Source organism: Ascaphus truei, chromosome 8 (genome assembly GCF_040206685.1).
Source record: "Ascaphus truei isolate aAscTru1 chromosome 8, aAscTru1.hap1, whole genome shotgun sequence".
In the NCBI taxonomy this organism is placed as follows: domain Eukaryota; kingdom Metazoa; phylum Chordata; class Amphibia; order Anura; family Ascaphidae; genus Ascaphus; species Ascaphus truei.
This window is the reverse complement of record NC_134490.1, coordinates 79,819,178-79,832,555: the sequence shown is the minus strand read 5'-3', so window position 1 is coordinate 79,832,555 and position 13,378 is coordinate 79,819,178.

Genomic DNA, 13,378 nt, shown 5'->3' with positions numbered 1-13,378 from the left:
TAGCATTTCAATCAGGTTGAGGTCTGGACTTTGACTGGGCCATTGCAACACCTTGATTCTTTTCTTTTTCAGCCTTTCTGTTGTAGATTTGCCAGTGTGCTTGGGATCATTGTCCTGTTGCATGACCCAATTTCGGCCAAGCTTTAGCTGTCGGACAGATGGCCTCACATTTGACTCTAGAATACTTTGGTATACAGAGGAGTTCATGGTCAACTCAATGACTACAAGGTTCCCAGGTCCTGTGGCTGCAAAACATGCCCAAATCATCACCCCTCCACCACCGTGCTTGACAGTTGGTATGAGGTGTTTGTGCTGATATGCTCTGTTTGGTTGTCACCAAACGTGGCGCTGTGCATTATGGCCAAACATCTCCACTTTGGTCTCGTCTGTCCAAAGGATATTGTTCCAGAATTCTTGTGGTTTGTTCAGATGCAACTTTGCAAACCTAAGCCGTGCTGTCATGTTCTTTTTAGAGAGAAGAGGCTTTCTCCTGGAAACCCTTCCAAACAAACCATACTTGTTCAGTCTTTTTCTAATTGTACTGTCATGAACTTTAACATTTAACATGCTAACTGAGGCCTGTAGAGTCTGAAATGTAACTCTTGGTTTTTTTGCAATTTCTCTGAGCATTGCACGGTCTAACCTTGGGGTGAGCTTGCTGGGATGTTCATTCCTGGGAAGGTTGGCAACTGTCTTGAATGTTTTCCACTTTTGAATAATCTTTCTCACTGTAGAATGATGGACTTTAAATTGTTTAGAAATGGCCTTATAACCCTTCCCAGATTGATGGGCAGCAACAATTGCTTCTCTAAGATCATTGCTGATGTTTTTCCTCCTTGGCATTGTGTTAACACACACCTGAATGCTCCAGACCAGCAAACTGCTAAAACTTCGGCTTTTATAGAGGTGGTCACACTTGCTGATGATCAATTAATCAAAGGCACTTGATTAGCAGCACCTGTCTGCTACTTAGAATCTTAATTCCTATGGAAGCTTTAAGGGTGTACTTAGTTTTTCACACATAGCTTCTCCATTTTGGCTTTATTTTTGTTAAATAAATCATGACACAGTGTAATATGTCCATGTGTTGTTGTTCATCTGAGGTTGTATTTATTTAATTTTAAGATTGTCATTATGTCCTGATATGTAAAACCATAGAATTCAAGAGGGTGTATTTTCTTTTTCACACAATGTGTATATATATACAACAATATATATGTTGTGTGTGTAGAGCCCTTTTTCTGAACCCTTCTAAAGGAACTACTGGTCACTGTACAACACCTGCGGCTCCAGGAGATATGAGCCTCCGCTAGCTGGGAGCCTGGGTGAACACTCATACACTTACTTAGCGCAGCGCCTCCACTTACCCAGGATCCCTGTGATGTGAGATTCCCCTGGGCAAGAAACATACAACACATATGTGATGCAACCAACTTTACTGTATATGATAATGCACGGAACCTTATCACTCTATATTATAGCAATATAACCTTAACGTGTAACATAGTGGCCCGGCCACTCTCATCAGGAACAATGTCTCCGTCCCCTCACCGCGTGCCCCACACACTGTGTCCATATATTAAAGTGATGGTATAGGCTCAGTTCTTTAACCACTCGCTCAGTGTTCCTAAAGAGTTTAGCCTAGGGTGGGATCAGTGCCTGTTGACCAGTGTTGGTGCACTTGTTGTTATAGTACCTGCCGGTCACGGCGGTGACCGGTACCTCTTCGCAAAGGGTCAGATGAATCAGCGGTCTGTCTCCTGGGTCTCAATGTCCAGCCGTCTGGTCCCAGACGACTCGCCAGCAACCTGCTCCGAACGCTTGTCTCTTTGTCCCTAGCGGTCTACACAGCAAGGGTGATGCTCGCTACTACTATAGGCCGTCCCTGCAGCACAGCAACCTTTGGTGTCTTCAGGGAACACTCCTGGGGGCCTACGAGGTAGCCTGTCCTATGCAGGTGGGTCACTGACCCCCTGCACCCACACTACCTCTCTCTTCACCACCCGGGTCCCCTCTGACTACTTCTCCCTAACCTCTGCAGCAAACGCACTGCGCACACGCACTGAACCTGCAGCATCCCACTGCACTCCCTCGGTACCTGCAGCAACCGCACTGCACTCAACCAGTAACTGCAGCTACACTGCACACACACACTGTGCCTACTTGTCAGCGCTCACAGCACTACCAGCCGTGACACTGACAAGACTGCACACTCACACACCTAAGGGCAGAGTCCCTAACCTAGGGGCCGTCCCTCGTCCCTACCCTGGTGGGGATTGGGGCCTGCCTGGGATCTGGGGAACCTTACCTGGTGTAGGAGCCACTTTCTCCCTACACCCTTCCTTCCCCTTCCTGCTCCCAGCTTCCACTGCCAAACGTGGTCCCCGCAACATTGTAGCCTTCCTCCACAGGAGAAGCTGCAAAACCCTATTTGCTGGCTGGCTGCACTTGATGTGGGTGAAAGGGCAATCCCCAGAGGCTGCTGGGAATTGTAGTCCACTCAGGACCTCTTTAGCATTGGGACCGCGTGTGCTACCCTTACTGCGCCTGCGCGACCAATGCGCACGCTCGTGCAACCTGTCATGGCGGCCCCCGCTAGCCGGGTACGCCGCAGAGACTCCGGGGACTCGGAGCGCTCCCTGCTCCGGCCCCCACCTTTGCGTTGTGCCGGCGGGTCCGTCGCTGCCTCCGGCAGCACCCGCGATCGCTCGGCAATCATGGAGGGGGGTCTCTGGAGGCAAAATAAGACCGGGGCTACATGTGTGTGTGTATATATGTGTATATATATATATATATATATATATATATATATATATATATATATATATATATATAAAGCAGAAAATAGCCGTGTTAGTCCAGTTGCAGAATAAATGAGTTCTTCAGTATTAGGTGATACCTTTTTTATTGGACTAACAATTTATGTCATAAGACAAGCTTTCCTATATATATATATACACCATAATACTGAGTTAAGTTATGGTGAGTAAAATAAAGTGACAAAAACCCTCCACAGGAAAGCAAATATGCAAATACAACTGTATGCTCATCTGCATGTCTTAGGCAGGTCTGCAACCCCGCCTTTCCCCACCATCACCCAGCATACAGCACTTCCACTACAGCAAGGGATTTTGGGAAATGACATGCAAATGAGCACACAGTGTCACTTATTGCCTCAATAACCATTTTAACATGGTTCCCTATAGGCTTAAGCTTGCTGCATGGTCACAGCTTTGAGCACAGCCAGGGTTAAGGTGCATACCCAGAAAACCACCCACAGACAGCTGTTTCGACCTTGATGGGTCTCATCAGTGTGGGGTTGATTTTAACTGTGTATGTAAAAGAGGCTATGGGATAGGCTATACCATAATACTGAGTTAAGTTATGGTGAGTAAAAAAAAGTGACAAAAACCCTCCACAGGAAAGCAAATATGCAAATACAACTGTATGCTCATCTGCATGTCTTAGGCAGGTCTGCAACCCCGCCTTTCCCCACCATCACCCAGCATACAGCACTTCTACTACAGCAAGGGATTTTGGGAAATGACATGCAAATGAGCACACAGTGTCACTTATTGCCTCAATAACCATTTTAACATGGTTCCCTATAGGCTTAAGCTTGCTGCATGGTTACAGCTTTAAAAGTGACACTGTGTGCTCATTTGCATGTCATTTCCCAAAATCCCTTGCTGTAGTGGAAGTGCTGTATGCTGGGTGATGGTGGGGAAAGGCGGGGTTGCAGACCTGCCTAAGACATGCAGATGAGCATACAGTTGTATTTGCATATATATATATATATATATATATATATATATATATATATATATATATATATATATATATATATATATATATATATACACACACACAACAAGAAAAGATATCCAAATAGGAGCACACAGGTATACCAACAAAGAATACACAATTTATTTGATGATGTAAAAACAGGGGAGAAAGATTAAAAGGGAGGGGGACTTCAAACAAACACCTCTAATCACCAAGGGGACAAACAGGTGAACGCTGGACAAACCATAAAGGTTATTTTGAACAAAATAGAGCACAAATAAACAGTGAGAATAATATAAGGTAACCTCCTCTTGTAATCAAGAGTGTAACAACCAAAAATATGGTAAGCACAAGGCCAGTGTGCTACATAGAATTGCATTGGAGTACCGCTGTCTATTGATACAATAGCATACACATGACAGCTTTAGGTAACTTTATTATATAGGCGTGCATGTGGTATACTGTGTATCTGATATATAATTAACACCTGATATATAATTAACACCTGATACAATTAAACATTTACTAATCATATGTAAAGAAAATTAAATGTTTTAATCAATTTGGGGCTGAAGTACTAAATCATGATGACCGCCGGTAGCCATGGTCACCAAACGCAATTTAGGGCCACCGACGACAACGCCCCTTCAAAACTCCACCTGACGAAGCTCCGTACTATGAGTGAAACGCGTAGGGCATATAGGTATAATGATTCTAGGAAGAAGTCAGTGTAGCAGAGGGAGGAGACAGGCTTAGGCTACAGAGCGAGCTCTGGTTTCAATCATTGACAAGGGAGTAACAGGTAAAACATATACCTTGAATATACTGTAGCTACAAACTACAGTCATTCTGTAGTCCTCCCATTCAGTGAACAACACTGGTTCTATGCTAATATGCTTAGCGCTGTGCTTCTATTCTGAATCTCTACTATAGCCGGTTTTACGACTAAGTAATTTGGAGTGAGTGTGTATATGTCATTAGCCGATTGGCATCTCATTTATTTTAATAGTGAGTTTGCTCCTTTGATACCAGGCATTATCTTTTATTAACCAATTAACTATATATTACTGTTGTGCTATTTTCCACTGATCGGGTATCTGCCAGTCATTCATACATCTGATTTGATCAATCATCCTGTGCTCATTAGATTCACCCATAGGAAATTGCAGGGATCAGCCTTCTAATTACAGCTCTCTGAAAAACAGGAGACGCTCAATTAGACTATTACATTCTAGTACAATTGGCTGAGGGCTCAATCCTATTATACTGGATTGAATAAACTAGGATTCATTTGTTTAGTTTAGTTCACTGATCTCTGCTTATTCCCAATACCTGCCTGCTTTGATCCTCAGTGATAATCTTCTGACTACTATCCCTTCCCCCCTGTTTATATAGTTGAGTGAGGAAGTACTAAGGTAAAGGACATACAACACTGCTAATTGGGAATTAAACAATAATATTCACCTCTAGCATGCCATAACAATGCAGTACTTCATTCTCACATTTCGTTACTTTTATAATCATTTATTATCTTATGTATATTGTGAAAATTGTGATTGTAGTGTTAGTTCATTATGATGTTATTTTAGATGTGTGTATTCATGTATTTTTAGCTTGAGATTTGCACATCTGCAGTATACTGTATCTACCTTTTGTGATACAGTCATACCTATTTTTCTATATGATGTATTGTGTCACTTTAACATTGTAACAGGGACTTATCCCTGTTGAAGAAACTATCTCTAAAATCCAGCAAGGATCTGGTTAAGTGTAGCAGGTGATTAACCAGACTCCACCTGGCCAATTAAGTCTGTAAGAAAAGCCTGTTGGAAACAGGAGAGAGATTTCCTTAGCTCACATTTGGGCTGACAGAAGGAGAGCAGAGAAGCCTGCACACAGACTCTGTCTTGAGCACAAAGGCTGTGCTGAGATCAAAACATCCAAACACCCAGAGACCGCTATTTCCTGGACACCGACGACCCAGGAACCTGTCAGAGACTGACATGGAGGACCATCTGCTTAAGGTACCTCCTGAGACTTTGGGGTGATAGGCTGATAATGGGAATATCCCTCCAGTCCTGCTGATAGGGTCTTACAAAGGGAGAAGTTATTTTGTTGTTTTTGTATGTTTTGCCTGGATAAAGGAACAGGCTCAATAAAGCCAAGATATAATTGCACCCAAATCGGTCTCCATTATATGTACCTCTGCACACATCTCTTACAAACATCAACAGTCTTTTAGAAGTTTTTGGTGATTTCGCTATGTTCAGAGTGACATTATTTCTAAATGATGCTAGCTTCTGAGATTCACATTGATATAATGGCAATTTTGTGAAATACAATTGAGATATTTGAATAATTGGGGCAGAAGCATATATATACCATTATGTGATGGGGTATGACACGATTCCTGAAGAAGCTCTCGCGAAATGCGTAGAATCAGGGGTTTGCGCAGAGAATGAGAGAGCAGAGTCCTGGCAACCAGAACAGACGAGTCCAGCCACTTCCACCCTCAGTTAAGACGTCGCCAGAAGTAACGTAGGAATTGCGGAAGTGGCATGCGTACCGGCAGATATCAGCAACAGAGACACCACGGATCTGCAGTTCGGATTTTTTTCAATGCGCATTATCCTTATGCAAAATGTGAGTGCATTTCCATTCATTTTGTCACTTTGCAAACTACACTATGTGAGTTTTCTCTTCCTTTTGAGAATAACGAGACGACCACTGCAGCATCTCTAAAGAAACATACACTGAGGCTAACCACCAAGGCTCCCATCAGAGAGAGGATGTATCTCTGATATGCTATATTCCTAAGGAGAAATGTATACACTCATATGGGCCCATTGTGATATTGGTCGCACTATTGTTTACCCTTTTATTTTGGTTTATCCACATTAGGAACCTCCTGCGCTTCCCTCACTTGGAAGACTTTGAGAATTTGCATAGACCTGGGGGGAACGGGCTTCAGAGCTTTTTTGAGCTGCTTTACATTTATTATTACACAAAGATTGACACATTATTGGTGGCGTTTTATATATTTTGTATTCACATTTTTGTGATATCACTGTTGTGTTATAATATTTGTTCACTTCACCGTATAATTCATTATTTATCCACGTTCATATCTGTTCTTTGCACTATTTCAGCTTTTGCACTTTATTTAAGTTTTGCAGGGGCACATTCGATTCTATATCTATTCAGCACACCAGGAGCGCCCAATAACACAACCTCTACCTTTCTCAATCCTATTATACTGGATTGAGTAAACTAGGATTCATTTGTTTAGTTCAGTTCACTGATCTCTGCTTAATCTCAATACCTGCCTTTTGTGATCCTCAGTGATCATCTTCTGACTACTATCCCCCCTTTCCCCCCATTTTATATAGTTGAGTGAGGAAGTACTAATGTGATCTGAAATAGAAGCTAAGTATCCCCTTATGGTCGTTGAGTGCCCAACAAGTGAACATCTGTGCCTGGAAGTCCTGTGTTTCTCTTCACAACTGCCATTTGGGGGTTCGGTTTGTATTTTCTAGTTCACAGGGTGCACCTCCCTCTGTGACACAGATATCATAGAGGACTAGACCAATTCCTCATTCGCTACATTATCCTTACCTTTTTGAATTGGTCTCAATGATTTCACTGTAGTGAGCGGCCCTGCTCTTTGTATTCTAAATTGAAACTATACAATACATTGAAAATATCCTATTTGGGTATTACATTTTTTGAAAATAAGCAATACAAAGGATGATATGTTTCTGTGACCTAAAGTATGAATACAGTTGGCAGGGATAAATCTACTGAAGGTCATACACGTTGGTAGAATGGACCATATGGTGTATTCGGGTGCCGAAAGGGGTCTTATGAAATAGCTCCACTTAGTAAATATGGCTCTGCTCTGTTTTATTTAGGCAACTTACAGTTCTCTAATAACTGAAAGTAAAAGCATGGATATAATGGATTAATTACATAATTCTTTTAAGATGTTACAATTTAGGTGTTCTCGGAGAGTGCATATATTGCACAGAGAAGGAATGAACACATTGGAAGCTATTATTTCATCACTTTCACAGTGATTTTGAGCTTCAGTGTGATTAGGACTTCAATTCCTTTTATTTTCAAAAGCCAGTGATTATTGTTACTTTAGAGATTGAGAGTGACTTTTTGGCTTACTTGTGACCAATTTGGTTTCACTGATGGGTATTTTAGATCTTTGAAAGTTGTTTCTTGTTGTTTTAATGTAGTGTTAGAAAGTTGACAGGGTCAGAACTTCCAGGAGGTCCTAGGTTTATTGGAATAGACCACATCCCGAGACATTGGCGGGGGGGGGGGGGGGGGGGGGAAATAGAGTGCAATCTATTTCTCAAAGAGAGAGTTTGTGGATCCATAAACTTTCAACTTTAAGACTCCTTGGACTGAATGTGGGCTTTGATCTTAATGCCTTCCTCACATTATATTTTAAATATACCTTTTTAAATACACCTCTGATAATGTTATACTTACATTTACATCTGTTTTTTTATAGTTTTTTTATAAAGGATTTTTTAACTACATTTTAAAATATATTTTATTTAGATCTCATGGTTCAATATTAATATTATTACTTCAAAATGCATTTCTGGCCCTTGTGCTTTACATTTTGCACCTTTTGCAACATTATCATTTTTTGCAATTTTTTTCCATATATTTATATTGTTCTCCTATATATTATTGAATTTCATGTATCAAATATGTCAATATTCCATATATGTATTTTTTTCTACATGTACTGTAACAAAGGTTCTATATTCATCCGGTGCCATATAGTTTTGTGGCTTTGCTTTATCCCTTACATTCAAACTAACTTGTTTTTTTTTTTGGTTTTTTTTATAGCTGAAACATTGGTTTTGTGTGTGTGTGTGTGTGTGTGTGTGTATATATATATATTAGAAATAGACAGTATATGTAGGGATTTATATAGTTTATTGTTATTATTATTATTTTAAAGTTTACTGTATTTCAAAATTGAGTTTATTTAATATGTATTAAATTGAGTTAGAAAATGTGTAATTGTTATTTTAAACACCAATGTATAAAACGTTATAAATTACAATAGCTATTCTAAAACAATCAATGTAGGATCTTTGTACCTCTGTATCATTGCTACACGTAAAGAAAAACCCGCACTGCTGGTGTTGAACCTGGTGAGGTGCTAACTGGGTGAGGACATATTAGTGTAATTAAAGAGAAAAAGAACCCAGTTTCCTAGCACTCCTTCACAACAAATGTATAATGATAATATTAAAATTACTTTATTAATAACTAATGAATAAAAAAAGGGGTGTTAAAACGTAATTAAATACTCTATAGAACAGCACGTGACTGTATCTGTTGGTAACCCACCCGGATCTAGGTGGGTAGATATGGTATGATCCCTGATAGATATTCGGGATCAATAGCTATATGTTATAGCTACCTGTAATGCAGGAAAGGAGTCAGAGAAAGCCCGCTTAAGAGACTGTCTCTATGTGAGTGTATCGTGGCGTGTAGTGCGCTCTAATGGATACACTCTAATATCTGGTATATAATGCGTAAGGTTAGACCTAAATGTATCTACCCCGGATAGAGATTGCACTGGTTGCTATATAATCACCAGCGTTGACAAGGTTAATTCTCTATAGAGGACACAAATTGCCCATACTATTCTGCGCAGACTAATAGTCAAGCACTAAAGTGTGATAATGCAGTATCAGAAGGCTAAGGCATCTACATGTAGTTACCCATACACCTTGGAGGTGATGTAAGCCCAAATAGGCACTCCCTCACTACTGTCAGTATGGTGTGGGTAATTGTAAGATGTTTGTGTATAGCATCTAATATCTAAAATGCCACATATGCACACTCTCAGCACATTTGTAGTCACCCTTACACTTGGCAGAATGGTATACTGCGTAGGTGGTGGGGGCTAGTGTGAAGACACCCCCCCCCACAGTATAGAGAGGGTGGGTATGGTGGTAGCACTGACTACTTGGGCTAATTACATGCACATGAGCAGCTGGGAGGCTGCTCATCAATGAGGAGATACACTAGCTAGCAAAATCAGCCAAATGTGGTGGGGTACACAAGGGGTTAATATAGGATGAGGTCAATACCCCATAACACCCCTCCCCCCCTTCCCCTCAGAGTATTGAGCAATATATATGCACTCAATGATAGCGTGGGGAGCCGGTCTGACTGGTAATCGCATAGTCCCCTACATCAGCACTGATCCTGGTTATATCAGTGCCGATGTGCTCGAGGACATGCCTGTCTGTAAGGTGGGTTTAGCAAAGACTCCTTGAAAGCATAGAGAGTCGCGCGGTACTGGTATACAGCGCGATCCCGTGTCAAAACAGGCACAGCTAGGGAAGCTGAATTGCGGTAAGGCGGATCAATATCCTTAGACTCTAATGTTTAAATAAACAAGCTTCCCGCGTGTGCAGAGAGAGAACTGCCGACGCGCGCGTTTCACGTGTAAAAACGCTTCTTCAGGGCACGTAGGGGGAGGTCCCTGCGTGTGGAGGTGGGTAGATGCCTTAGCCTTCTGATACTGCATTATCACACTTTAGTGCTTGACTATTAGTCTGCGCAGAATAGTATGGGCAATTTGTGTCCTCTATAGAGAATTAACCTTGTCAACGCTGGTGATTATATAGCAACCAGTGCAATCTCTATCCGGGGTAGATACATTTAGGTCTAACCTTACGCATTATATACCAGATATTAGAGTGTATCCATTAGAGCGCACTACACGCCACGATACACTCACATAGAGACAGTCTCTTAAGCGGGCTTTCTCTGACTCCTTTCCTGCATTACAGGTAGCTATAACATATAGCTATTGATCCCGAATATCTATCAGGGATCATACCATATCTACCCACCTAGATCCGGGTGGGTTACCAACAGATACAGTCACGTGCTGTTCTATAGAGTATTTAATTACGTTTTAACACCCCTTTTTTTATTCATTAGTTATTAATAAAGTAATTTTAATATTATCATTATACATTTGTTGTGAAGGAGTGCTAGGAAACTGGGTTCTTTTTCTCTTTAATTACACCTCTGTATCATTAAATGAAAGACTGTTTAAATGAGAGATTGTTTAAAATTAAAACGCTGACAGTTTAGACTAGCAAAAGAAACTAATAGGCACAGCAGAAACAGCTATTGGACTAATTGCTAGAATCAAACAGCTGAACATATGTAGGCTATAATGATGCAGGGTATAAGATAAATTGCAGGGAGACATGTGACATAGCCCCAGAAGAAGTCGATACACAGACGAAACTAGTTTGGCATTTTGAACTGCAGAGGCCACCGTACCCACTTCACCAGGAATCAGAGTGTTTGACGTGAGACTGATGCAAGGCAACATAGGACGTGAGTGAGAGGCGCAGAACGGGGGACCCGTGCACACGGACACGCACACAGCAAGGAGCCGAGTCAGGATTACGGTTTGAGTGCGCCCAAAGTCACTCTCTGCTGTTGACAACCCCTGTGTTGTTTGTCAATGAAAGTAAAATGTTAATGCCCCATATTGCATGTATCTGTACTTTCTTTCCTACATGAGGTTTTTCAAGGAGTAACAACTTCGAGGGACCCTGTTCCATGGAGTTGCAGTATAAGTGATATCAGTGTTTATTTGTATTCACTGGGTTTATTGCACGGTTATATTGCAATCTTATATTCACATTCTTGTTTGCGCCACTAACACCAGTTTGTTTAGTTTAGTGTCTTTTGCGGTTTGGGATACCGCTGGTGTTTAGGCTGCATCTGAGTTTGTTCACAAGATATCAATTTTATTTGTTTGCGCCTTATTTTGTTCACTTTAGGGTCAGAAGTTGCTAACACAAAATTGAATTATAAATCAATTTGTACGAGAAAAAAATTGGGCTACTTTTCTCAAACTATTCTGGGGGAGGGGGACATGGGAGCCTTACTCAAATTAATCTGTACATAGATCAGCAATTTTGCGTATGCATCGTGATGTTACCATCTCCCTTTGGAAGATTTAGAATTAAACAGCATGCAGCACTGCATGTAATATTCTATAACAGGCCCTATCCATGTCTGCTGTCTATAGTATATGTAGCCCTGGCTTGTTTTGGGCTATAAGTCTGCCCTCCTCTTGGCCGTAATCCCTAGTAAGGGTAGGTTTGCCAGGAGTAATCATGGGTTTTCCCCACACCTTGCAGCTCGGTGAGTCAGAGAAGGTAGTGCAATCAAGCCTGTTGTCCAATCAGGGACAGGGGGATGGTTCTTACTGAAACTGACTTAAGGAGCTGCACTTCCTCAATTTAGCCAGTTTCTCTACTATTGAGATAGACCGGTTTACCCTAACCAAGCTGTCAGGGCTCTGGCAGTTTGAGGCCCTCCCTTAGGGGAGCGGAGGGAAACCATTACCTCTTATTCCATCAGGGGATAAGGGAAGAGCAAGGACTGCTTCTGGTGGCCAGTGGCTGGGAGTGTAGGTCCAGGGACATGCTAAAGGTTAAGACCTTATTGCTAAAGAATTGATTCGGTGTAAGCTGTACACTGAACTTGATTGAGAGAGAGACAGAATAGTCAGGAGTGAGACATGTACCCAAGGAAAGGTCTAATTTGCACTGCCTGCTGCCTTCAAGTACAGTAGCACATAGCCATGCACAATACCCAATCAACAAGCAAGGTTCGTATTTCAATAACTTTCTACCTGTAAACTGACACTGTAGAGAATTCTTAAGTGCCTGTTTTGGACTTATGGCTTATTTGAAACACACCTCAAGAAATTCTATAGGATCTGGGACCCTTGACTGGAAGGGCAAAACCACACAAATTAAAGGGGTAATACATATATATATACATATATATATATATACCTATATATATATATATAGATATATATATATATATACCTATATGTGTGTGTCCTCTGACTTTGCATACATAGTGTTAGGCCTCAATGAAGTTCGAAAGGCCGAGCCGAAAAACGGTGGGGGGAAGAGAAGAGATAATGGAAAAATGCGGGTATTTCGCCTCCCCCCTCACCTTATTCTTTAAGAGTTTGTTTTTGTTTCCTCCGTACCCCCCCCCCCCACCCCTGTAGTCCATGCTATCCCCTCCCTCCCCCCTCCCCTCTCATAAGTACATTGAAGGATAAGAAACTCTCTGGGTGTATCAAATGCTCCATGTACTGTTTTCTATAAATTTGAAAATAAAAAAAATTGGTTATAAGAAAAAAATGAAAAGCCTGTTTTGGATTACAGTAGGCTGCCTGAAAACTCAGTTTTAGATCACAAAACCTACTGATTCCTGACAGTTTCCCCCCTTCAAGGAGTCTTCCAGATGCTTTAGGACCAGTTGTATCTGGATGATCTTGATGGAATTCCCTTAATAGATCAGGAGTGTGAAGGTTCTCTTCTGGCTCCCATTATTATTTTTCTATTCTGTACCCTTCTCAGTCAATCAAATACTGTCATTTATTCTGGAAAACTCATGAATCCAAATGGGATGAACTCCTCGTGTCCTTCAAGAGAGACACGTGTAATAGAAGTTGAATTCTGTGTGAAATTGGTACTTTAAATCGAACTGC